Source organism: Condylura cristata, unplaced genomic scaffold (assembly GCF_000260355.1).
Source record: "Condylura cristata isolate star-nosed mole 26May11 unplaced genomic scaffold, ConCri1.0 scaffold00026, whole genome shotgun sequence".
NCBI lineage: Eukaryota > Metazoa > Chordata > Mammalia > Eulipotyphla > Talpidae > Condylura > Condylura cristata.
Window position 1 is genome coordinate 15,625,538 of NW_004567127.1, and position 24,640 is coordinate 15,650,177.

The 24,640-nt window shown below is 35.8% G+C and overlaps 1 protein-coding gene across 2 annotated transcripts in view; it reads right to left on the reverse strand.

Moving 5' to 3' along the window:
• Nucleotides 1-24,640, reverse strand: part of SNX7 (sorting nexin 7) — a 506,430-nt gene that overhangs the window by 324,157 nt on the left and 157,633 nt on the right. For both annotated transcript variants that reach the window (XM_012730110.1, XM_012730108.1), the window contains exons 2-3: nt 19,079-19,141; nt 1,263-1,388 (exon numbers count right to left, since the gene is read on the reverse strand). The gene's annotated coding sequence lies outside the window, so the exon portion shown is untranslated. The remainder of the gene's footprint in view (nt 1-1,262; nt 1,389-19,078; nt 19,142-24,640) is intronic.

Sequence of the window (24,640 nt, forward strand, 5' to 3'; positions counted from 1 at the left end):
GCGGGTTAAAGCACAACACTAAGAAGCTAAAGCCACTTCCGCATGAGTTCAATCCCCGCCTGCCCTGGAGGTGACCACATGGTGTGGCAGACCTCTCCTGACCAGCCCGCTGCTCCTCTCAACAGTGTTCTTCGTCAGTCAGGCTGTTCTGCTCCCCACTCTGTCTCTGGTGAATCCTCTCACCCTCCACATCTCTGGCCTGTACCCCAGTTCTGTATGAACAAATAAATAAATCTTTTAAAATAAATAAATAAATAAATAAAAATCAGAAAATAAGTGACTACCAAATTTTTATTTTTGCTGCCAGGTCAAAAATAACTATGAATTGAATATTAACTGCTCAGTATAATAATGATATACACTTCTGAACAATAGTTGATATTAATGAAAAAATAAGTAATAAATAGGAAAAAGAAGTAAAAAAAACAGAGGTAATGACTGCTAGTAGTACAAATGCTTACTTTTTACTGAAATTTTCTGAGATAACTACAGGCTCAGTACTATTACATTTTTCTGATGAATTGATCTGTGTATTTCAATGACTCATTATTTATTTTTTTATTCCCATTAGAATGGGATTCATTTTCATTTTTATCTTGTTTATAGAGTAAAACTTTCATTATTTTAATTAATAGTTCTATTATACATTCCCCTCAAACTTTTAATTTCCATTTATCTTCCAAGACATTGTTCAAAGTTTTATCTATTTTCTTCTTTCACTTTCTCTCCTTTTTAATTTTGTATACACTTACTTCTATATTCTGTCATAATATAATATACTTTATGTATAGTATTATTTTATTTTTTAAAGTTTTGCAATTAGCTAATTTACTTATTTTTATAAATCTTCATAGTAGATTTCTTCATAGCATGTTTTGTGACTTTTTTTCATATTAGCTTATCTTATGCAAAACATGTGGCTACTATGGGAACTTCATGCATCTTGGTTTTTAAAGTATCTCTACAGAGAGGTTGCCTTAGATTTTAACAAGCACCAGAGATCTATCAATGACCAGAAACCAATTCCTACATTGATTCTCAGCATGAGGTTTCTTACAATACATAAGAAGTGTAAAGTAGAATACCAATTAATCCGAAACATAGGCATGGAATTTTGAATTCTAGAATATGCTTTGTGTCATCAGAGTCAAGACAAAGGTTAGCTCAATAATGGCTGTTCACAGACTGTCTTTCCGTTGCAGCTGGAAGGCAAGTCTGGTGACACACACGGTACCCTGAAAACCACTCCCATCACTGCCCACCTGCCTCCGCCTCAGCCAGCATGGCCTCTGCTCTGCCTCGCAGCTACCTTTCTGCTTCTGGAGCACGATGGCTTTCCTTTTCTGAATACTTGACAGGTCGAGTCATTCTCATATATTTGTTTAATCCTAGACATAAAAGGTAAAAGGTTCACAATGTTAATATAGTGAATTATTTTATAAAATATTAACCTTTACAAATGAAACAGGATGTGGGTAAAGGACAGTAGTGGTAATAAACTGCTGAACAGTACAAATGGCCAAGTAAAATGAAACATTCTATCTCATTTATAGTCACACAAATACAATTTAAGACGCTATTGGTTTAGTCTTCAAATATTGAAAAGACTTAAAAAAGATAAAGAACCTGGGTGCTTATATAATGCACAATTGTGGAAAAATGTTTGACTAGGTATGCAGGATGCTTCAAATACTCATAACTAACTATTTCAGTTTTTCTAGTATTTTTTTATTGAGGAAAGAATCAGGTTTACCTGTGAAATTTTCATTGGAATATTACTTATGATATATTAAGGGTTAAAAACTCCATAACTAACCAATTGTGAAGAACTGGTAAAAAAGAATTATGTGATATCTAATTAATGGTGGAATTAATAGTTATTAAAAATGAAATGATAGACTACATGTTGACATGGGAAAATATTAATTTTTTAAGACTGGCACTAAGCAGTGTGTCCTTAGATATTTTAAACATTTCTTATTTTATGTGCAAAAGATAAAATTTATACACTTATTTACTAAAAATATGGATGAATATCCTAAAATTGACATGTAAGTTTATAAATGGAAAACAAAAATTTAACTATTTCTTTTTTATTTAAAGATTTACTTTTTTATGCATACAAGAACTGGGGTGCAGGCCAGCAGTGTGGAGGGTGGTGAGAGAATCCACCAGAGACAGAGTGAGGAACAGAACAGTCTGGTGGACCAAAATACACTTCTGAGGGGAGCAGAAGGCAGGTCAGCAGAGTCACTTCACTGGTTGGGGATCAAACATCTACTGTAGTGGGCTGCAGAGAGCTTAATAGTTCTGAGCTTCAACTCATTGTGCATGGGTTGGGCCAAAATTTAACTGTTTCTAAATCAGTCTACTATATGCATTCAGTCCAGTACACTGGTTTGAAGCTACCCAAATTCCATCTTTGTCATACTCTTTATTTCACTGACCAAGCAATCTGCACACCGACTGTGAATTAGCAAAAGCAGCAAAAGCAGTCATTGTTTACTCATTTGTCAGGTCTTACTCAAAGATCATAACACTCAGTAGAAATGTATATAATTTAACAAGTAAATAAATAAAATTAATAAATAAACAAATTTTCAAAATGATGATGTTACAGTTAGCTTTCTATAGGGTAATGACAGTTAAAAAGGCAAAATAAAAAATCAAAGTGAAGTAGTCACTGTATTAAAACACTGCAGTGAAATATATTGCTATGGTAATATTCTAAAAATCATATCCAATTTTTCATAAATAGATATTTTAAATGAAGGATATTTTGAAATGTTATGTTTAACCTTTATAGATAAGGTTTGGATTTGTGCAGGCTATTAGTAAAACTCAATAGAAATAAAAATATTTGACTAAGTTAAAGAAGAATTTCAATTTATATGCACACAATTCATTGCTCTAAAATCCATTTCAACCAAAGAATTTAACTGGGTTGCTTCTGCTAATGGCTCTTCAATTTATGCTTTTTGAAACAACTCATAGGAAAAGAAAGAATAGGAACATTTTCAATGCATTCAATACTCTACTTCTATTCCCAACCTTCCTAAGCTTCATCGTAAGTGGGTAACAAAGGGGACTCTAAATGATCATTGTTAATGTGCTTACCCCACATATGTATACAATCATAAAAACAGCCCAGAAAAATAAACAAAGACAAGATAGAAAAATCCTTTAGAATCAAATTTTATACTATACATGTGGCATTGTATACATATATAGATATGTATAAAGGTTAGTACCTTCTTGCTCTACTTTTAAGAATTTTATCCCACACTAAGAAATCAGGAAGTTATGTTGGTATAAATCTATGGTACAACATTATCACCCTATTTTAAAAATGACATCAAATTTAAATAATATATCAGGTAAATCTGAAGAGGAAGCCTTGAGATTTAATAGGTATGAGTGACCTTGAAGAAAACACACAGCCTTGCTAGGGTTTTAGGTTATTATCCCAAAGTTCTTTTCAGTATTCAAAAGCACAGATCCATATTTCAGTCCAAAATGCTGCTACAACATAAAGATAATTATACTTATCAGAATTTGGTGTCAAATTCTTCTGAATAAATGGTGTACATTTTTTAATCAATTCAAAATCTCTGATTTGGGGATTTAATACCAGTGATTGCTATTTATTTCTTCAGGTTAGTACTCATCACATAAAAATCATATTTCCACTTGAGTTTGTCTTCCCTTTATAAAATCTTCTCCCAAGACAGATAAAATCCTTCTGAGAGCACCAACAGCCAAACCCGGGCTCATAACCCAGAGATAAAACACTCTTTATAGCAGCATTCATTAAGGTACTAGACAGAGTACAAAAAGCAGCAACAGGGAGCTTTCCCCTAAAAGCTTTTAATACAACTCTTTCCAAGAGCCATTAAATCGGCCCAGCACTAAAGCCTCTGGCCACCCCCATCTATTGATCCCCTTCACTATGGAGTCCCCTACTCTATCCAAGTAAAGTCTGAAGTAATTTATGTCTGATGAATAGCTCACCAAAAAGTTACTAGCACAAAGCAGCAACAACCAAACTCTCAGTGAAGTAGTTGTGACTACTGTCTATGAGTTCCTGAAATCTCTGCAAATATAAATGTTTTATAAATCCCTTTCCCTTCATTTCCATTTGGTTTACCCAAACAGCACCTACTAACAGGTTAACATTTATTGAATACATACTACACTAAGGTGTTTTAAACATTAATTTTATTTCATCCTTATAAAAGCATGATGGGCATTTCCCCCCATTTTGTAGACTGAGGACAGTAGTAAGAGTTTAAATAACCTTGTAGACTCTCAAAGTCATTTTTCTTCATAGTATCCCAAACTGTTGTTATTTGTCCTCTTTGCTGGTGATCACTTATTATGAAAAAGTCAAAATGTTGTAGATGGGAAAGGATCTCTGTGTATGTGTGTGTAACATCAATTACATGGCATATTAAGCATGACAAACAATCATATAGAAAGCTTCCATAAACTTGAAATATTTTTTCTTTTGTGAAAGGAAGTTTAATAACTTTTCTTTAAATCTGATAGATCTGTTTTTTTATTATTTTGAGATAATTTTATTATACGCATGTATAGCATACATATAGTAATTGAGCATATGCATTTGAACTATAGTATATTTAACTATAGAATTGTTTCAGGTTTAGATATAGAATATTTCTAGCAGCTATTTTAAGGTTACATTGAGGTTTAAGAATAGCAAAACGAATTGATGGTAATAAAAGTCAGCAGGCTTTTAAAATATTTTGTCACAATATAATTGGTAAAATTTTGATGGTTACTAAGCATCTTACTACAAAGTATTGTAAAAATTAGTATTCATTTGAGCTAATACACTATATATCTATAAAACCTGGTACACATAAACTATAAACCTGGAATAAACTGAGTGTGAGTCAACAAATGAGAATGCAAAGCTTCCCTCTTACAAATTGTAGAAGTACTTCTCTTTCTTAAGAAACCTTTTTCTTAGTGACAGGTGACCAACTCACCTAAATCAAAAAAGAAGAGGATATGAAAACAAAGACAACCTACATATTAAATATCAGTAAATGAATACATATCTTTCAATTTTAAGATGGAACTACAAGGAGAATTATTTTTTTCCTATTTGGTAATTTAGTACAATATGGGAATATAGACACACCTTTTGGGGGGGGATGACTCAGCTCCATCCCTCATTAAGGGGGGAGGGGAGGGAAGCATAGCCCCTCCTCTAATTCTTGCTTATGCTATATATGAGACTCCTGAGACCACTGAGAACTGAAGCCTTATGACGACTGTTGCCGTTGAATACCTAGGGCAGACTATGAATGAAAGTCAGGAGGTCACCATTGTTTTAGACTGGTGATGAATAGCTGACAGAATAAAACAAGCGCAAATCAGAATACTCAGGACTCTCAGTCAATCGGCAGTGAAGGGACTCATAAACAATGAGATACCCTATTCTGATATTTCTAAGCACAACAAAATCCCACTATTATTAGCCTGTAGGAAAATAAGACTCAACACTGACACAGTTCTTCAGTAATAGTCATTTAGAATTTTTTAAATAACACTTTTGTGAAAGATCAGATTTCTTATAATATTCTTCCAGATTATTGATTCACAGGGAAATGGGATCAAGATTGCAAGATTAGAAACAGCAATTAAATTCATGTTCAAGGGCCCTCTCTGGTGGCCAATGGGTTAAAGCACAACATTGAGAAGTGAAAGCCACTTCAGCATGAGTTCGATTCCCGCCTGGGAGGTGACCCACATGGCGCCCGGCAGACCTCTCCTGACCCACCCACTGCTCTTCTCAGCAGTGTACTTCGTTAATCAGCCTGTTCTGCTTCCCACTCTGTCTCTGGTGTAGCCTCTCACCGCCCCTGCACCTCTGGCCTGTACCCCAGTTCTGTATGCATAAATAAATAAATCTTTAAAGAAAAACTCATGTTCAAACAGCTCTAACCACATACAAGTCCACTATATTCAGCAACACTATGGGTTAATTGCTGAATCACTGAGATGTTCCTGATGGTGCCATAGGTGACGTTGCATGGTAATATCCTTATAGCGTCCACTAACATAAGTAATGAAGCTTTTTTTAAATTATTATTTGCATCTCAAAAGGAAAAGGAAAAAAAAAAACTATCACTTTTATAAGTGTATTAAACTGAATAGGAATGAAATGCTAAAGGAAAGGCAAAAATATATCTTTAAAATGCAATGCGAGTAGTTCTTTTTTTTTCTGTAATCAATAGTAAAATCATTTTTTTTTTACTAACTAGAAAACAATTAATACCTTAAGAAAAAGAACATATCCACATCCAATACAGACATTTAAAATAATAAATGAGGTTGGGGGACTTCATCTGCTACTTGGGAGCCCGGAAGGCTAAGTGAATATTTAATGCTTCCCTGCTCCAGGTAGGTCTGTGGACTATATATGGTATCTTAAAATTGTTCAACTGTGGGCCTTCTTGGTGGAACAGGGGCTAAGTCTCAGCTCTATCAAGCTATCTGCAGACACCGCATATGGATTGGATCCCAGGCCAGGGAGCTGACCCACATGATGAAGTGGACCTCTGCTGACCTGGCCACTGCATTACACTTCAGTGTATCTGCCTGTTCTGCTCCCCACTCTGCTCTGATGAATCCTCGCTGGCTTATACCCCAGTTACTATAGGCATGAATAAATAAAATAAATCTAAAATAAATTGTTGAGCTGTGTCAATTATGGTTAAGGTGGTATGGTAGCAGTGACAACCACGAAATATATAGTAAGTTGATTATTCATGTTGACCAGGTACACAGATTTATTCCAACTCAATGCTGATGTAACTTTATTGTCATTGTGCATAAATATGAATTTATGGCCTAGTCTGGGTTTGTGAATATTCTGCAAAGTTATAAAATAATAAAACTATGTCGTTATATCTTAGCAAGATCGACTGAAATATTGCTTTGTTTCCCCTTCCCAGAACTCTCTCTCCTAACAATTGACAAGAACACATCCTATTTAACCTATGAAAAATTGCCACTTGGTGGATTGCCTACTTCCTGTATTGGGAGCAGGAAATTAGGGCTGTACATATCAAAGTAAACCAAATAGAATTTATATTATAAAATCAGAAAGGTAATCCTTTCTTCACTTAAACAGGGGGGAAAATGTAGTTATTTTATACCCTTCACCTGTTCTGATGACTCTTGTAACTCACCGACTGAGAATCAGATGGGAGTGGAGTCTAAATTTCATCTTATCTAGTAAATTTTGATGTAATAATTTAAACATATTTAAGGCAATATTCAAATCACTTAGGTTAGAACGTCTTGTCTTGGAGTTCGCCAGTGTCTTCCTGTGCTCTTCTGGGTTAAGATGTCATGTGGAGTTCAGCATCTTGTCACCTCCTCACTCAGCCTGACATATGCCAATGGGTTCCCATGAACCAGATGCTTGCTCAAGTAGACTAGCTAGCACCATCTCGGGACTTAAGCTGACTTCTGGTACCAGTCTATTGAGCTTACAGCTGTGGTATTTTTCTTCTAGATGGCTAGGATTCTGTCATATTCCTTTTGATATGGCACTTTGATTCTTGGCAGCTCAGTGAACCACTTGGAACAACTCTTGTAGTCTCTCTCCTCACTGAAACTTTCATATCAGACCCTACAGTTTAATTAGCTGCCACATGTCTCAGCACCCCACAATGTAAAGGCTACAAGTCCTTAATCACATCTGCTACATTCTCCCAAAGAAATATTTTCACCCAGGAAACCTATGAGACCATTCTTTCCAGAGCAAAGGCACAGAACAGGGAGTAGGAAACAATGGGACCCACGACCAACTCCCCGGGTACATGCATCGCACCAGTCAGTAGAAACTGCCAAGTGGCATGAAGGTCTGTCTTTCCTTATTGCATGTTTTCCATAGCATATAATTAACAAGAGTCTCACTCGCATCTACACGTTCAATGGTAATGAAACCTGGGTATGGTATATTTTAATTTTCTTACTTCTACCACATAGGAAAGACAAACCAGAAGGAGAGTGAAACCATTATATTCATTTCAAGTAATTCCATAATTACTCACACTCTTTACTTCACATAGATTAATACCTAGCTGAAAAATCAGCTTATTCTATGGAATTTTTGGATATCATAATAGAAATCTCATATCATTCATCTCCATAAAGATATAGTCATTTTTATAGAAATGACTGAAACTGAAACACCCCTATATTTCCTAGATAAATGCTTTTCCTAAAAATTCCACTAAAAGAGAACTTATGCTGTCTTTTTTTGTGCAAAGCCTGACCTGCAAGCAGGGATCACTTAGATTTAAACCTCTCCATGTGCAGATAGAAGACAAAGTGCAATCTGCTAACAATTTTATCAGAAGACGTAATATAATCTAAAGCTTAGTAGTATAGGTTCTGGAGCCAGACTGCCTCAATTGAAATGCTGACTGCATAATTTCTTAAACTCTCTATACTGCTTTTTCCTCATCTGAATAGTGAGGTAAATAACACACAGAACTTCTGTTAAAAGTCAATATAGGGCCTTCCCTGGTGGCACAGTGGGTTAAAGCACAGCTCTAAGAAACTAAAGCCACTTCATACTGAGTTCGATCCCCACCCCAGAGGTGACCCACATGGCGAGGCAGACCTCTTTTGTCTCGCCTGCTGTTCCCCTCAGCAGTGTACTTTATTGATCTGCCTGTTCTGCTCCCCACTCTATCTCTGGTGAATCCTCTCACCACCTTTGTACCTCTGGCCTGTACTCCAGTTCTGTGTGCATAAATAAGTAAATATTTTAAAAAGTCAATATAGGGCCCTCCCTGGTGGCACAACAGGTTAAAGGCACAGTACTAGGAAGCTAGTCACAGCTGCTTCAGCACGAGTTCAATCTCCAGCTAAGGAGGTGACCCACATGGCGTGGCGGACCTCTCCTGTTTTGCCCGCTGATCCCCTTAGCAGTGTACTTCGTCAATCTGCCTGTCCTGCTCCCTATTCTGTCTCTCACCACTCCTGCACCTCTGGCCTGCACCCCAGTTCTGTATGCATAAATGAATAAATCTTTAAAAAAAAAATAAAAGTCAGTCCTCCCTGGTGGCACAGTGGGTTAAAGCACAGCATTAAGAAGCTAAAGCCACTTCAAATGAGTTCCACTCCAGCTCCAGAGGTGATCCACTTGGCGAGGCAGACCTCTCCGCCCACTGCTCCCCTCAGCAGTGTACTTCGTCAGTCAGCCTGCTCTGCTGCCCACTGTGTCTGGTGAATCCTCTCACTGCCTCTGCACCTCTGGCCTGTACCCCAGTTCTAGATGCATAAATACATAAAACTGGGCCTCCCCTGGTGGCGCAGCAGGTTAAAGCACTGCGCTGAGAAGCTAAAGCCACTTCCACGTGAGTTCGATCCTGCCCACCCTGGAGGTGACCACATGGCGTGGCAGACCTCTCCTGACCCGCCAGCTGCTCCCCTCAGCAGTGTACTTCGTCCATCTGCCTGTTCTGCTCCCCACTCTGTCTCTGGTGAAGCCTCTCGCCACCCCTGAGCCTTTGGCCTGTACCCCAGTTCTGTATATACAAATAAATAAATCTTAAAAAAAATACATAAAGATTTTAAAAAAATAAAAGTCAATATATGTGAAATTGTTAGGATAGTGCCTGGTTTATGACACTTGGTAAGTGATCCAATTATTTCTACTACTTTTTTTTTTTTTAAGATTTATTTATTGTGCATACAGAACTGGGGTACAGGCCAGAGGCTCAGGGGTGGCGAGAGGCTTCACCAGAGACAGAGTGGGGAGCAGAACAGGCAGATCAACGAAGTACACTGCTGAGGGGAGCAGCGGGAGGGTCAGGAGAGGTCTGCCACGCCATGTGGTCACCTCCAGGGCAGGCTCGGATCGAACTCATGCGGAAGTGGCTTTAGCTTCTCAGTGCTGTGCTTTAACCTGCGCGCCACCAGGGAGGGCCTCTACTACTTTTTTTAATAAAGCATTCTGAAATACTGTTTGGTCGTAAGTACTTTATTGTGATATAAAGTTTCTGAGTCAGTGACTCAGTAAGAGGAAGCCCCTTCTATTCAGGGTGGACCACATATCCCATGTACTTGCTAATTTCAAGTAAGGACATATGCCACCTCTAACCTTACCACTCAGATAGCTATTCACACATTGTTGCATGCATCTCACCAATATTTTTTCAAGCATATTTTTTCTTTTCAAACCAACATTTATTTAGCAAGTAATATCAAGTCCTATGACAAAACCTTCCCATACCTTATCTCCTTCAATCGTTACAACTTTCTGAGATACTTATTACCTCCATTTTATAGAATATATAATAGGTACACAGAAGGTTAGGTTATTTCTTTAGGAATAGTCTAATAATGTGAATAGCTAGCATTCACCCCTAAGTCTGTCTCAGCCCAAGTCCTATGGCTTTTCCATTGTTCTATATTGCCTCTCTAAATAATGACAGGTCTAGTTATCTACAGTGCATGAAGCAATTACACATGCAATTTTTCATTTCATTTCATTCTCACAAGTCTATGATATTTATTATTAGCTAGAGTCATTCAGTCCAGATAGAAGAGAGCTGGGATAGCAGTTATTTAAACAAACTGGAGCGTATTCCTACATAGAGGAGTAAGTCCAGACTGCTTGTTGGTCGTGCATCAGTGGCTTAGAGAAGGATCAAGAACCCAGGCTCCCTCCATCTTTTCCCTCTACCACGTGAGGCATGTTGACTTTTCATTCTCAAGCTTGTCATCTTGTATTTGCAAAATGCTTCTCATAGCCCTAGGCAAAACAAAGCTGGAAACAGGTAGCTGGAGCAGATGCTCATAAAGGAGGGAAACAAACAGAATTTTCTTCTGTAATCAGGAAGAAAAAAATCTTCCCAAGAGATGTGACAGTCACATAATCAACCTAACCACAAAGGACACCTGGAAGGTTAACAGTTAACACTTTACAAACTCTAATGGGAAGCCTGGCAAGGATGAAGGAGTTAGAAATAGCTCTTGAGGATGAGAACAAACAGTAACTATCACTCCTGGGTATTACTCTAAAAATTTCTAATAAGGGTAAAAGATCCTGAGAAACTATGACTTCTCCAGTGTCACAGAGACCATGTGTGGTGTTTCTGGGGTTTTAAATAAAGGCTTTTTAACACTACACTCGAAAATTTCCACTGTATCACAATAGCTACAAAGCTAGGAATTGTTTCTATTTTTGCAGATAAACAATTTAAAAAATGGTCCTTTCATTCACTTTGGGGGATTATTATCTATTTTACATTTAGACTATTTTTTCCAAAAACAAGGAGATTTTCAACAAAATAATTGTATTTAATAATGTACAGATTGAAATTAAAAAGCAAGGATATAATGAAGAAAGTAATTTAACAAGACTAAAACCACAAGGGTTATAGAAGGACTGAGGTTTATTTTTAAATATTGTATACATCTTCTTGGCACCTGGTGAGAAAGAAAAAATCAAAATGGGCTCATGTTAACTTTCCCTCATCTTCTTAAACCTAGATGGAAACATTCCAAATTTGAAAGACAACCCTTTTCCATAATTAAAATTTAAAAATAATTTATCATTTATGAGTTTATAAAAAAATCAAACAACTTAATGAATAACAGCTTCAACAATTACTTGACTAAAACTGCAAATAAGAAAGTGATATTTAAAATGGTTAATATTATTTGATGTCACTTTTATGTGTTGTAACTTAACACGAGGTTTGAAGTTGGGATGATTAAAGAAATGTCTGAATAACATATTTCTGATGTCATTTTCTGTGAGCATTACTTCTTTTACCAAGTTTTTTCCTGCATAGACATTTGAACTTTAATTATAGAAATAATACATACTATACACACACACACACACACACACACACAGATTAAATCAAAAGGGAAATAAACTATCTCTAGTCATACCACCCAGTCGTAACTGTTTGTATGTTGCTTTATGTATCTAGCTAATATTTTTTCAAGCATAAAGTGCACCTTTTTCTTTCAAAAATGCAACTGAATTATACAGACTACTTTTATGTCCATTTTTTTTGTTTATGACTGTATCAGAAATACGATGCCTAATCAATTAATGGTATCATAAAATACGATTTTTATTATACTCACATATACAAGGTATGCATATCTACATCAAAGTGATTTTCTTAATTTAAACATTTTTAGATTAAAAAATTTCCCTGTTTATAAAAGCACTCATCATTGAATGTGAATCTTTGCACACATTTATGATAAATTACTAGAACTGGAATTGCTATGTCAAAGTGTTGGAGCATTTTTAAACCTTTTGTCACATACTGAAAAATTGATCTCCAGAAATTTATTCTCTCACCATCTCAGCTGGGCTCTTGACAGGAGCTGGATAGCAGACAATCTGAATTACACTCTCTGATGAGCACCACCAGGAAGCACTACCATGACATTTCAAACAACCATTCGCATTCCCCAACCTCCAGTTTGTAGGTGAGCTGAGAAGTCTTCCCCTGGGAATCAGGTTCTGCTCGGGGTATCGTTATCTGGTCTACTTATATAAAGGCTGTGAAGACCAAATTATATAATACAGCTGACACCCCATGTCTATGTCATGGAGTTTAGCAAACATAAGGAATTATTAATTTAACAAGGGCATTCTACCAAGGATGTACAAGAAAGAAACATTTATCTTGACCACAAATGAGAGAGAAATAGATGAATCTCCCTAAGGAATGTTTTTACAGGTGAAATTATATATTTGCAGAACCTCCTTACTCATTTTTTGCTTTATGTTTTGGAGACTATTTAACAAAATGTGATCCACACTCAATTGTATAGGGTTCTTTTTGGCTTTTAGTCTGTTACTAGTGATTTTCTCACAGAGCTTGAGGACAACTGGATATTAAAAATAATGCAAGAGAGACAAGGGTTAACTGTTTACCTTTTTCTGATACATAAGGGAAAAAATTGAGATTGGTGTTCATGAAACACTTCAAGACTCCTGGCAACAAGTGCTGTGCTTTGAATTATTTTAAAATCACTTTATATATTGAGTGCATTAAAATGTCACTGAAACTGTTTGAACAGGATTATTATTCTCAGTAATTCTACATTCACTGGCAAGTAAAATCACCATTAATATCATTGTCTTCTCTGAAAGATTTTTTAATATTTAAAATATCAAACAGGATAGCATATTAGAATGATGTGTCCAATATAAATGATGGTAAGCAGTCAAAACAGCAAAATACGTGACTGTGACTATGAAGTTTGGTGATTTAAACAGGGAAGTCCCACGCCAATAATAATTTTGAATAGCCTTGCTTTCATAAATTGATCAGAGCATGAATATCATTTAATGTCATTGTTTTTGGTGTCTGTCTACCTGGCAGAGAGTGTCAGAGCGTATTCCATTTCTGACAAAATTTGACTCTTGGCATCAAAGGATTCATAGCGTTGCATTCAGGGCAGGAGCAATTTATGCACTGATGCTTTTTCATGGACTTTTCTCCTCCTGTTAAATCAGCTGTTCACCCCCTCCCAAAAATAAAGTATTGCCTGCACTTGTCACATCACATGATTCTATGCTCAGACAACCCCTGAAATTCACAGCATTTTTCGGATGTCACATACTGCATGTCACAGTTGCAACTTCGATACTTTTTTCCTCCAATATTTTAATGGGCAAACTTGAGTAATATATTTCCCAATTTCAAACCCTTCAGCACTGACAGTCCAAAACTCCTGAGGATATGAACTAATGCAAAAGGTTCCGACAGAGCTGAGCATCTTCAGCTGTGGTCTATCAGTGTCAAGTCCTCAAGCTCTTGAGAAATAATTTTACTTATTAAAACACATTTTCCCTCAAAAATACTACAGGACAGACAAAGCTCTTTGTGACCTCTTAGAAAATTGTTGAATTAAGGAAAGAAGTCTACATAACTCCTTCATTTTAAAACCTAGTGGAAGTATAATTAATGTACCTAGGAAGAGCTCTGCTTTTTTGTTCATAGATTTGAATTATTGAACTGAACCTGTACCTTGGGACTATGTTGCAAACACATTTCATCCCAGCATTTCTTTTTTTTTTCTCAATAATAAAGATGGACAATAACAATAAGTTGTATTAAAGAACATGGCACATGTTTGCAGGTGTCAGCCAATGCCTTAGAATTCTTTAAAGATTCTTCCATCCCCCAGAAAGCTCATATTCCTTAAATTATAGCTTATTCATCAATGCAATTGTGATAAAATCTTCAACAATGTTTAAAAATCCATCCTGCACAGAACATTTTTTTTGCATTAATTTCAAAGAATGGATCAGCACCATAATTAGCAGCTTTATGTTCATAGATAAGAAATAACCACGTGCAAATTTATTAATTTTGGCCCTTTGGTGATTTATACTATTTTTGCAGATATATATCTTGATGACAACTTTTCATGAAAATATTTGTTGAACCAAAAGTTCTTTTTCAAAATGTAAGTTATATGACTTGTTTCTGCCAAGTTATTTCATTGCTGCACATTAGCCCTCCTCTTTTTTTTTTTTAAGCTTGATTTTTTCTTTCTTTCTTTTTAAGGTTCATTTATTTATTTATGCATACGGAACTGGAGTACAGCCATAGTGCAGGGCAGTGAGAGAATTCACCAGAGACAGAGTGGGGAACAGAACAGGCAGACTGATGCAGTACACTGCTGAGGGGAGCAGTGGGTGGGCCAGGAAAGGTCTGCCACGTCATGTGGGTCACCTCCAGGGCTAGGGAAAAGAACTTGCCCTGAAGCAACTGCAGCCAGCTTGCAGTGCTGCATCCTTACCCACTGCACCACCAGGGAGGGCCTAGCCCTCCCTTTAAAATTGTAGTTATAATTAAAAATTTGTGCCATGCCAAGTGCACGGTAAATAGCAGACAAAAATCATTAGGTTTGTTAAAATACAGCAATCTCAGCTTAATGAAAAAGTCTCTGACTGATGATATCAGTAAAGGAAAATCCTAATAGAAAGCTCTTATAAGTTATTTCCTTTTGAAAACACTTTATTTGCTAATATCCCTGGTCATCACATCATTTGTAATCTGATGGAAAAGAACAGACAAATGACCTAGGAATAGTCAAAAGAACACTAAAAGTAAAATAATGTATAACAGAGCAAGCAAATTTCAACTCTATACAACTCTCTGTAAAGGACGAGGAACTCTGTAATAAAACTGTCAAACAGGCAGCTTGTCATTCACCTCATCTCATCTATCTCTAGCAGTGAACCTCGTCTGTTCAGTCTGAAGTCCCACCCAAGGAAGGCAATCTTCAAAAATTATTGTACCTAGTACCTCTCTATTTTTGGGTGGTGGTAAGGTGACAATAATTATAATTTGTTCTACTGAAATTATCAGAAAATTCAGATAGTTATAAGGAATTTCAATGCAATGGTATTTATAATAGAAAAATATGGGCAAAAATTAATTTTCAAAAAGGAGAGTTGGAAAAATGAAAGTAGAATACTCTCTTACATCATATACAAAAGTGAACTCAAAATGGATTAAAGACTTGGATATATGACTGGAAACCATTAATTACATAGAAGAAAACATAGACAAGACACACCAGGACATTGATTTTGTGGATGTCTTTCAGGACTAAATGACAAGATAAAGAAAAACAAAAATAAGTGAATGAGTTAATAGCAAACAAACAACAAAAAATTTCTGTAAAGCAAAAGAAACTATCATTAAAACAGGAAGACACCCTACAGAGTGGAAGAAATTACTTGCACATCATTTGCCCCATACAAAGTTAATATCCTTGGACTACAGAGAACTCATGCAATTCAACAAAAAGGAAAAAAAAAAAAACTCAATCAAATAATGGGTAGAAAATCTAAACAGACACTTCTTCAAAGCCAAGAGGCACATGAAAAAATGTTCAACATCACTTATCACTAGGGAAATCAAAACCTCACTGAGATAGTATCTCATTCCAGTGAGAAAGGCCCATATCAAAAAGCAAAAACAAAACTAAACAAGGATTGGTGCGAGTATGAAGAAAGAGAAACCCTCATACCCTGTTGCAGGAGGGTAGACTGGCTCAGCCTTATGGAAAAGAGTATGGAGGTTTCTCAAAATAAAAAAAAAAAATAGATCATATGGGGCCCTCCCTGGTGGTACAATAGGTTAAAGTGCAGCACCCTGAAGCAACCTACAGCCACTGCAACATGAGTTTGATCCCTGGCCAGGGAGCAGTAGACCTCTCCTGTCTTGCCTGCTGCTCCCCTCAGCAGTGTATTTCAATCTAGCCATTCAATTGCTCCCCACTCTATTTCTGGTGAACTCTCTCACCACCACTGCCTTATCCCACATCTTTGGCCTATACCCCAGTTCTTATATCTACTTGTAGAATACAAATTCACGAACACAGAGGGAGATATGTATTTCTATGTTTATTACAAAATTGTTTACAACCGCCAAGTATGGAAACAAACTAAATACCCATTTAGAGAGCAGTGGCTTAAGAAAACACAGTATATCTACACAGGAGAATACTACTAAACTGTAACAGAGATGAACTCTTGCCATTTGTGACAATATGGGTGGAATTGGAGGGGATTATTCTAAGCAAAATAAGTCAGAAGGAGAAAGGCAAATGTTATATGCTTTAACTCATATGTAGACTATAGAGAGAAAAAAGAATAAGAAAAATATATAGAGAGAAATAATACCAAAAAAACCCCTATAAATATGACACTATATCTGAGGTTAGTAGAGGGAGAAGGGTGGGGGTGAAAGTATGGGTGGTGAGGCATGTTAAGTAGTAATTATGGTAATCATATTATAGCACACACATATCATGATACATCAAACCATCATATGAAATAGCTAAAACTATACCACAGCACTACTTAGAATAGCTAAGATATGAAAGCAACATAAATGTGCCTAAACAGACGAGAGGATAAAGAAAATGTGGTACATATACACTGTGAAATATTACTCAGTGATCAAAGAAAAGATAAACTCACGCCATCTGAGGCAATGTGGAAGGAGCCGTGCTAAGTAAAATAAGTCAGAGGGAAAAAAAATAGGTATAGGATGTTTTTGCTTATGTGGGGATTACAGAGACACTGAACAAATGGTCAAGAAAAAGACAAAACTTGCATGCTGACCATAAGTCACAGAAGGAGAGGGGGAGAGGGAAGGGTTAAATCAGGGAAGATGGATGGATCATGGGTGCTGTGGTGGATCATGGGTGCTGTGGTGGTGGAGAGCCACAGAGATTACACCCTATCTGTAGGGAAATAAGTTAAAAAAAAAAAAAACTATCCCAAACTAATAAAAATTAATGCCAATTATTCATTTTACACAAAGAAAAAAAACTCTACAGACAGAAAACAATTAGCATAAAAGCATTCAACATCATTACTCATTAAGGTATGCAAATGAAAGCCACACTGAGTTTCTATTACATCCTTGATACAATGACTTAAATTTCAAAGTCTGAAATGGGCAAGTGTTAGCAAACACATAGAGCAACTGAAAATCTCCTATTTGGCAGGAATACAAATGTTGGACCATTCTACAAAACCCTTTGGCAGTTTCTCATTTATTTTATTTTTTCACTGAGGTAACTTTATAACATTACATGATTCAGAAGTATAGTTCACATCTCTTCAAATATATGTTACTACCACAGTCACACACCCATAGTCCCACTACTATTCATTTTCTTAAAAATCTTACACCTGCCATATGACTTAGCCATTCTACTTCTAAGGATTTAACCAAAAGAAATAAAAGCATATTTACTTCATGAAAGAACTAGATAGCTTTAGTTATAATTACTGCATAATGAAAAAAAAAAAGCTACCTAATAAGAAATGAAGGATAAATAAATCTCATTATATTGATACTGTGGAAAACTGTTCAATAAGTAACAGGAAGGAACCACTGACATGTATCATGAACATGGATGAATCACAAAATAACTATATAGAGTGAAAACACACTCTGATTCTATTTTTATGAAATTCTAGAAAATTCAAAGTATTAATAATGTAGGAAGTAGAACAATGATTAAGTGAGGACTAAGGAGTATGAAAAGGAATGGGGCATCCTGGAGGGTCTGAAGGAGGACATGCTAAGTGGCATAGGAAAATTTCTGTCACGATGCATATGCCCATTGTCTTAAGTTGACTTTAAAAGTTTACTTTTTTAACATGCACAATTTGTCATAACCAATTATATTTTAATAAGGCTGTTCAAAAGGAGAAAAATAAGCATTTGTAAAATGCTTGCTGTAGTAACTAGACTTTCATAAGCTCTGTAATAGTGCTGCTTTTTTCTTGCTGTTTCCCAAGCACTAAAAGTGAGGCCCAGGCCCATGGTGAGTGCTGAACAAAGGTCTGACCATCAATTGTTGGGGAATTTAAACAGCATGCATGCTTTGGACAGGTCAGGAGGGGAGGTGCTGCATCATCTGTCTCTTTTTTAATGTCATTTCTTTTTTCATGGAACTGGCTAGAGATGTGGGGATTGAGAGGGTTCACCAGAGACAGAGTGGGGAGCTGAACAGGCAGATCTACTGAAACACACTGTTGAGGGGAGCAGTGGGTGGGTCGGGAGAGGTCTGTTGCACCACATATGGGTTGGCTCCCTAGTGGGGGATCAAACTCAGGCATTATTGGTGATAGCACTGGGACTTAACCCCTTGCCACCAGGAAGGCCCACATTGTCTTTCTTAATCAACACCGGAGCTCTAATTAAATGGGTGCAATGAAATTAGTTTCACTTTCCCATTAAAAAAATAAAGACTAACATATGTATGTTGTAAGTGCAGGTGGGCAGTATACTTGAAGGGGACAGATCAGAGTGTAGAAATACTGAATCATTCTAAATTCACCTAAGTTCACATGCCACCCACGGTGTTATCTCCATAAATGGTATAATATCCTCCCGGCACATAGCAGGCACTCAAATATTTGTGTGATAAGTGATGAATAAATTAATGGAAGACAATGGTCAAGTTATATTTGACTTTCAAATTCATGCAATAACCACTGTGCACCTACCTCTGTACGAGGAGTTTGCTGGCTACTGAGGAGACAGTGGTAGATCTCAAAAAGTTCAAAATACTAAAAAGAAAAGGAAAAGCAAGATTTATAAAAGCAGTGTTGAAACAGCCAAAACTGTAACTTACTAAGATGAACATAGGCCGGAGTGGGAGAAAATAGGTACAGTGATCTAGGTCTAGGTGAAGGGGTGGTGTGGTGGGGAAAGTAATCAAAAGTTTTTTCAAGATATAGTGACAGTTCTATATTGCATAGGATGGGTCGGAGTTATCCAGCTATACAAGTGAAAGGAGAACATTTCATCTAGTTATTTCAGAATTTTAGCTGTTAAAGACTAAATTATTTGGCCATTCCAGCTTCCAGCCATATGAGAATTGTTTCCCCAATATGGTATATGCTAGTGAATTTTTCAGGCAGTTATTTTTTGCTAAGTTAGATGGTTGAATGATCCACATTAAACTGAATACGAGAGGCCTCACTCATTTGATAGATAATTAAAGGATGTGAATTGAAGATAGAAATGTCTTCCTTAAAGAGAAGATAATTTTTTGTTTTTGTTTACATCCCACTGATCTGTGCTTTCTTTCAGACCTGAATGGATTTAGGGAGGAGTTTTGTTCATGGAAGAGCATTTCTAAGACAACAGTAGCATGAAATTTACTCATGATGTTAAAATTGTGGTGAGTGTGGTAGAAATGATTCAATGTGACTGAGACCTGTTTGTTGTGAATTGCTAATTAGTATAATTATTAACATTCAGAGAATTGCAAAGCAGGAAATTTTCAGCCTTGACTGCTTATCATTCACATGACAGTACTAAATTAAAATAAAATAGCACAGCTACAGAATAAGTAACAAAATGTTCTATAAAATTTTTCAGTAACAATCTACTAGAGAACTATGGAAATTGTTCAGCAATGCAGGTTGCTATTTTATTCCATTTCCATCATTTTTTTTTAATTTTAGAAATAGTGCTTTGTAAAGAGGAACATCTACAAAGGCTGTATAGTCAATTCATTTTTGCTATAGTGCAAGGACATATCTGCAATATAAGGTCTTTCTACCAGTCCTGAAATATCCTGTATTAAATATAATGTTGATTTTTTTTTCTCAACAAAAGCTAAGAATTGTATTCTGAAGAAATCAATACATATTCTAAGCAGAACAAAATTCATGGAAATACTCAGGCATGTTAGATTTTTATAAAGAATTTTTACTTTTGTCTATTAGGGAAAAAAAAAAGAAAGCATGTTCATACAAAAAAAAATCATCAGACAAGTACTCTGAAATTGCTTTCTATCTGAGATTCAATTCAAAATTACTAAACTAAAATTAATACTTATCCTTGAGCTGGGAGAGTTGAATCAAATCCAGAACAGAAGTCTCATTTGGAATAGTTTTAATTTAAATCAAAATGAAAACTCAAATCAGTATTTTTCTATTTTGTTGAAATTCCAGTTGAATTAAATCCAAGAAAAGAATTAGTTGGGTTAAAAAAACGGCAGTTAATGAGTTGACACCATTCACATCCTATCTGTATCTTAGGCTATGAAAATAGGAATGAGATTGTTGGAAATTATAGCCTTCACTGAATAAAATATAGTGCGACTATCAAAATGAGCTGATATGACTCCCTAAAATGCTTTGAATCCACCATGTGTGTTACAGTGTGAATTTTAATATCTAAGAATACATATAGAGCACATTAATAATACTGCAGTTTTTAGAACTGCACAGAATAAGCTTCATCTTGCGTTTCTACAGCTGAAAAAACAAAATATATAAGCACATTGATTATACTTTTCAAAATTGATAAAGGGTTGTTTCATTTATTCATTTTTTCCTTTATTCAACATTGATTGATTAGCTCCTCCACACCACATTGTGTTTAGTAATAGAAATGCAAAAAATGAGAGAAAGATAACACCATCCTTCAAGGTGTTTTTATTTAGGAAATCAGCATCCTATTTTTGTGTTTGGTAATCCAATGATTAAAAAGTTTAGTTTAGGTCCTCTATGGTGGGGCAAAGGGTTAGAACACAGCACCGCAAGCTAGCCACAGACACGTCAGTGTGTGTTCAATCCCTGCCCCAGAGGTGATCCACATGGCCAAGCAGACCTCGTGTATCTCACCCACTGCTCCCTCAGCAGTGTACTTTGTCGATCTGCCTGTTTTGCTTCCTACTCTGTCTCTCCCACAGCCTCTGCTCCTCTGGTCCAGAACTGTATCCCAGTTCTGTATGCATAAATAAATAAATCTTAAAAAAAAAAGTTTAGTTTATAAGGGTTAGATATTAATAGACTGATTCCAGGAATTATTTCTATTATATTTATTCATTCTTGAGTTTCACCATTATAGGATAATATGAAGGGATGAAGGTGTGAAAGCTGTTCAGATGATAATCTGGGCTAGAAAATGAAACTTCTGAACAATCATAAAGAAGACAACAACAATTAAATTTGCATAAATGTTATTAATAATAATAATAGAGCCAGTATTAGGAAACAACCATCAGAGAAGACCTTTGCAGCATCTAGAAAAGAATTAGGTGCATCATGAACAAGGAAACGGAATATAATTAGAACTAGAAACAAAACCATTCCCTTAGTTACATCTGGCTAAAGGCTTTTTTTTTTTTTAACATTTTCTAGTGCAGAAGTGAAAGTTGAAATCATTATTTTGAAGACATTATAAGTTGTCATGTGATAATGTACATTAGTTCTTACTGTATAGTATAGATTTTTCTATTCCCAATTACATTCTTTATGATACCCCAAACTAAAGAAACACTGCAGTTGTTATTTTAAACAAATGCTTGACTCCCATTTGATGATCTTACCATGTTCTCTGTGCCCAAAGAAAATTCTTTATTTTTAAAGATTTATTTACTTATGCATACAGAACTGGAGTAAAGGCCAGAGGTGCAAATGCTGTGAGAGGATTCATCAAAGACAGAGTGGGGAGCAGAACAGGCAGATCGATGAAGTACACTGCTGAGGGGAGCAGCAGGCGGGCCAGGAGAGGTCTGCCACACCATGTGGATCACCTCCGGGGCAGGTGTGGATTGAACTTATGCGGAAGTGGCTTTAGCTTCTTAGTGCTGTGCTTTAACCCGCTGTGCCACCAGGGAGGGCCAGGAAATGTTTTTTTTAAGACTGTTAGAAATCATTTTAAAGATATTATAATGGGGTTAGATTTGTGTGGCTACATTATACACTATTTCTAAGTGTTTGGCTACACTTTGGTATTATCTGTGTCCTGTCCAGTTCTAGACATGGATCTTCTTGGAAGAGTCTGTTTCCTGACCTACTTATGTGCCACATGAATCCTGGACATGGACACAAGCTCGGAACACTCACCAGAAAGGTAATAAAGTCCCGATCAGTATTTTAAGTGTTTTCTGTTTTGTTTAACATTACTTAGCTTTGTTCAACCTCTGCTTATTTAAAATCTTTTAAGAATGGTTTTAAAACTTCATCTTTGTTTAATGCTTCTTGCTCATCTAATCTAGCTTCACCTTTGGTGTGAACCCACAGTAGTGGCAGTGCACACTCCCCCTGCAATGTAAATGAGAGCATCCACTTCTTCACCAGAAAAGTAAGATACTGCAGAAGAAAATTTTAGAGCTGTTAGTAATTTATCTAGTCACTGTGCTAAAAGCTTTAATATGCAATTTGTATTTTCCTTATCCTGCCTACGTTTAATGTTCCAAATCTGCACTTTTTTCTGGGCAAAAAGTATATATACCCTTCTCCATTTTTCAATCTTTTTTTGGTTTTTCTATCTGTATTTCTCATAATTTGCTCCAAATGACCGTCTAGTGCAAAAATGTTGTCTTTGGCTGTACTATGTTCCTGCTAGGACACTACCCACTAAGTTCTTCATTTTTATATTGAACTTTTGTTTCTGAAATTTCTGGGTTTTTTTTAATCTGTTATTTTAGTCTACAGAGTTCTAATTTCCTGCTAGACTTTTCAAACATGCACTGCTTTTCATTTTTAATTTGGTAATTTGCCATATTGATCTATTTTATAACTGAATATGTTTAAGTTTTTCCATATATGTTTCTTTTATTTATTGAATGATGTCTTAAATTCTTTATATACCTATTCATCTTTGACAAATGTTAAAGAATGTGATGGACACATTCCTAGAAGATATTACAGTTGATATTCTGTTAGAAGCATTGTAAAACGATGGATCAACACTTTTAAAGTAGTGAAAGAAAAAATGTCAATCTAGCAAAAATAGCTTTCAAATATTAAGCAAAATACAAACCTTTTCAGAAACACAAAAAACAAAATAAGTAATCAACAAAACAAAGTAAGCATAAATATGTAATAAAAGAAGTGCTAAAAGAAAACCATGCAGGCAGAAGAAAAATGACACCAGATTGTAGTATGAATATAAACAAAGGACAAAAGAACAACAGAAATAGGAAATAAATTGGCAAGCATATTTTTAAACTTTAAATTCTATACACTTTAAAATATAATCAAAAGTTTAGGGCCCTCCCTGGTGGCGCAGCGGGTTAAAGCACAGCATTGAGAATCTAAAGCCGCTTCCGCATGAGTTCGATTCCCGCCTGCCCCAGAGGTGACCACATGGCGTGGCAGACCTCTCCTGACCCGCCCGCTGCTCCCCTCAGCAGTGTACTTCGTCTGTCTGCCTGTTCTGTACCCCACTCTGTCTTTGGTGAAGCCTCTCACCGCCCCTGAGCCTCTGGCCTGTACCCCAGTTCTGTATGTACAAATAAATAAATCTTTAAAAAAATATATATATATATATAATCAAAAGTTTAAACAAAAGCAGTAACAATGGTATTATATATGTGATCTTGTATATATGGCTACATATACATTATATACATATATGTATATGTATATGTATTTACACACACACACATACATGCAGTGACAAAGGTAAAATAAAAAGGAATGACTTCAACACACAAACTGGGAGCAGAGAAATATAGATTTTCTATCTTTGCTCCAAAGTTCTAATATAGTATGTGTTTATATCATACAGTAACATTATTTAAGTCTTAAAGATATATTGTTTAGTTCAAGACATTTTCTATTAACCCCTTTCCCTTTTAAAGAACACTAAGAAAAGGTTTATAGTGAACAAGCAAACCAGGACAAAATGAAGTCATTAAAAAGTAAATAAATTTATATACTCAATCCAAAATAAAGCAGAAAAGGAGGAAAAAGGAGCAAAGGCTTAATGTGACAGAACAACTAGAAAGATGCTAGATTAAGTCCAATTTTATTAATAAAAACATTTAATATTAATGGTTAAAGTATCCCAATTAATATTAAATATGTCAAGTTGGATTAAAAGAGGTATATTTGTGCTACCTACAAAGAAACAAGCTGAAAGTAGAAGGGGTGGTAAGCTTATGGGAACACTAATCCAGAGAACACTGGGATGACTACATTAACATCAAACAATGTAAGATTCAAAGCAAAAGATACTACTACGGATAAAAAGGGATCATGGTATAATGAAGAAGGGGTCAATTTATGCAGCAAATACAATAATTCTAAAAGTTTATGCAA